Source organism: Aotus nancymaae, unplaced genomic scaffold (assembly GCF_030222135.1).
Source record: "Aotus nancymaae isolate 86718 unplaced genomic scaffold, 86718_ANA_hifiasm-v0.15.2.pri h1tg000025l, whole genome shotgun sequence".
Classification (NCBI taxonomy): Eukaryota; Metazoa; Chordata; class Mammalia; order Primates; family Aotidae; genus Aotus; species Aotus nancymaae.
Window position 1 is genome coordinate 38,735,695 of NW_026988438.1, and position 4,026 is coordinate 38,739,720.

The window sequence follows — 4,026 nt, forward strand, 5'->3', positions numbered from 1 at the left end:
TCACCAAACTAAAATAAATAAATAAATTTTTAAAAAGATTTTAAAATTCACGTAGAACCAAAAAAGAACCTGAATATCCCAGACAATCCTAAGCCAAAAGAATAAAGCTGGAGCCATCATACTACCTGACTTCAACTATGCTACAGGGCTACAGTAACCAAAACAGCACGGTACTGGTACAGGAACAGACACATAGACCAATGGAACAGAACCCAGAACCCAGAAATAAAACAACACACTTAAACAACCAGCCGATTTTTGACAAACCTGTCAAAAACAAGCAATGGCGAAAGGATTCCTTATTTCATAAATGGTGCTGGGGGAACTAACTTGCTAGCCATATGCAGAAAATTGAAACTGGACCCCTTCCTGACACCATATACAAAAATCAACTCAACATGGATTAAAGATTTAAATGTAAAATGCAAAATTATAAAAAATTCAGAAGAAAATCTAGGCAATATCATTCAGGACACAGGCACAGGGAAAGATTTCATGATGAAGAAACCAAAAGCAATTGCAACAAAAGCAAAAATAGACAAATGACATGTAATTTAGAACTAAAGAGCTTTGGTTAGTTTAATTAGATTTCATTTGTTATGCACAGCAAAAGAAGCTATCATTAAAGTAAATAAACAACCTACAGAATGGGAGAAAAATTTTGTAATCTATTAATCTGACAAAGGTCTAAAATCTAGTGTCTATGAAGAACTTAAACAAATTTGCAAGGAAAAAAGAAAGACAACCCCATTAAAAAGTGGCCAAGGACATAAACAGACACTTCTCAATAGAAGACATACATGCAGCCAACAAACATATGAAAAAAAAAAACCTCAGCATCACTGATAATTATAGAAATGCAAGTCAAAACCACAATGAGACGCCATCTCACATAAGTTAGAATGGCTATTATTAAAAAGTCAAAAAACAACAGATGCTGATGAGGTTGTGGAGAAAAAGGAATGTTTTTATACTGTTGGTGGGAGTATAAATTAGTTCAACCATTGTGGAAGACAGTGTGGCAATTCCTCAAAGATCTAGAGGCAGAAATATTATTTGACCCAGCAATCATATTACTGGGTAAATACCCAAAGGAATATAAATCATACTATTATACATGCATGTGTACGTTCATTGCAGCACTGTTCACAATATCAAAGACATGGAATCAATCTAAATGCCTATCACTAATAGACTGGATAAAGAAAATATGGGACATATACATGATAGAATACTATGCAGCCATAAAAAGGAATAAGATCATGTCCTTTGCAGGGACATGGATGGAACTGGACCCCATTATCCTTAGCAAACTAATTCAGGAACAGAAAACCAAATACTGCATCCTCACTTACAAGTGGGAGCTGAATGATAAGAACACATGGACACATGGAGGGGAACAACATACACCGAGCCTGGCAGAGGGTGGGGTGTGGGAGGAGGGAGAGCATCAGGAAGAATAATTAACAGATGCTGGGCTTAATAAATGGGCCATGGGATGATCTGTGCAACAAAGCACCGTGACACATGTTTAATGATGCAACAAACTTGCACATCCTACACATGACCAGCAAACTTAAATTTGGAAATTTAAAAAAACAAAAACAAAAAACACGTGTCGCTCTCTGGTCCAGGCGTGCAGGTGTCAGCCGCGACCTCTGTGCTGGGATGAGCCATGCTCCCAGTGGAAGCAAGGGAGCCCAGCCGCAGCCATGGCCAGCACACTGGTAGCAGTTGGACTGACCATTCCAGCTGCAGGATTTGCAGGCCGTTATGTTTTGCAAGCCATGAAGCACACGGAGCCTCAAGTAAAACAAGTGTTTCAAAGTCTACCAAAGTCTGCCTTCAGTGATGGCTATGACAGAGGTGGGTTTGAATCCAAAATGACAAAACGGGAAGCAGCATTAATACTAGGTGTAAGCGCTACTGCCAATAAAGGGAAAATAAGAGATGCTCATCAACAAATTAGGCTTTTAAATCATCTGACAAAGGAGGATCTCCTTATACAGCAGCCAAATCAATGAAGCTAAAGATTTACTAGAAGTTCAAGCTAAAAAATTAAGTAAATGTATGACGAGTTTTAAGTTCATATTAGTTTATGTATATGAGTACTAACTTTTTATAATAAAATGCCTCAGAGCTACAATTAAAAAAAAAAAAACAGAATATAGGTGGCAAATCTAGGAGACTTCAGGCAGAATCGTTTCCTAAAACTCTTCACATTACTAAGGATTCCAGTTAGGTGACGTCTTGTTCTATGCATATGGCTTGGCATATTGCAAGGGGCAGTTGCCAAAAACTTCTAACAGCCAGGCACTCTCTTAATCTGTCCAGTTACCTGTGGGGGCAGGCATAGCTTTCTTCATTCTGAAGATGAGGAAACTGATACTCAGAGAGGCAAAGAAACTTGCCCAACAAAAGAAAATAAAAGATAATGGGGAATACTTCCATATTCTTTACTGGAATGACTTCCAAAATAAATTCATAAGTGAAAAATACAAGAGAGAGAAATGTGTGTATTATGCTACCACTCATCTATGAAAGCAGAGGGGATATACCCCACACACACAGTCTTTGTTAGTATTAAAAAACAACACGACGGAAGGGTAATCCAAAAATGAAAAAATGTATTTACACATGGGAGAGAGTGAAGAAAACAGGAGTAGAAACTAGATTTTTCAGAATATATATCATTTTCTATAACCGAATCAGGAATCATGTAGATACATAATTAAATAAGCTTTAAAACAAAATCTCTAAAAATTAAAAGCAAAATGACACAAATGAACTTAACCTGCAAATCAAGTTAGTAGTCTCACTATACAGACAGAAACGATTTCAAGTGCCTTTAAAAGAGCAATTAGACGATATATCCCAAATCAGATATGACCTAAACACAAAATGAAAATAACATAAACATATTATTTAAAATGGCCTCAGTAATTATGTTGTTAGTGATAGTGTTGCACCAATCTAATATTAGAAGACTGCTTGTGCATTGTGAGATTGAAACTGTCTTTGGTTAGATTCTGTGATAAATATACTCTGATACTCTTCTGTGGGATTTCACACAGGTCATTTGTTAGGGAGTGTCCTCAGGAAACAATACCAATCAGAGACTGAAGGAAGTAGGGCCGGGCAGAGGTACAGGTTGAATTGTCAGGCAAGAGAGACCTTGGTTGATCCCATGGGAAGCTGTTAAATTGCTGGTCTTTAAAAGGTGTCTCAAACTGAGACAAGAAAATCTTACCTTTGTACTCCCATGTAACCCAATCTTTGGATGAGAATTTCACCTGCGGAGGAGGCATAACCTTGGCCAAGACAGTACTTTTTGGCTGAGGGCAATTTTCGGCGAAGAACTCAGCTGTGGAGCCATCAGCAGGCAACAGCTCCTGCAGATAGAAGTATTTTGTTCCTTAAATGAAAGTTGCCAGGAAAGTTTCTTTTTGTTTGTTTGTTTTCTTTTTTTTTTAAAGAGGTATTTTGTTCCTGAAGGGAAAGATCTGGGCAGCATCTACTACTATTACTATTACTCCTAATAATAAAAATAATAATTATGCTGGTGACATTGGAACCCAGGGGTTGGGGCATGTTAGAGAGGATAAAGAGACCTAAGACAGATGAGGTTAAGTAAAAACCTTTCAGACCTGATTTTGAAATTAAGGTTTCAGTATAAATTCATGATCTATTTTAACTTTAAAAAATATTCAATACTTAGTTTTGCTCACTGAAAAGAGTTTGAAATAAGAAACAACTGTGTTGTAAGGAGCATCCCTAGTGCTTAGATATTGGTCTCTAAATGCCATTTCTCACTCAGGTAAACAAGGAAACTAAGAAATGGCTGATTTCAACTCCAAGGCAGAAAAAGGACAAGTTGGTCCTGAGACATTTTGTAATACAAGAAAGCAGAGAAACTATCCAATACTAGTGAGAGCGTGTCAAAGAATTTAACCTTCAGGAGCCAGCCTGAAGAGGCTTCTACTGTCACAAATTTGAGCTTCAATAAGAATAACAACTGCAAAAATG

General features: G+C 37.2%; 1 pseudogene; it reads left to right on the forward strand.

Moving 5' to 3' along the window:
* Window positions 1-1,712: 1,712 nt before the first annotated feature.
* Window positions 1,713-2,115, forward strand: LOC105713913 (mitochondrial import inner membrane translocase subunit TIM14-like; annotated as a pseudogene).
* The last annotated feature ends 1,911 nt before the right edge of the window (window positions 2,116-4,026 follow it).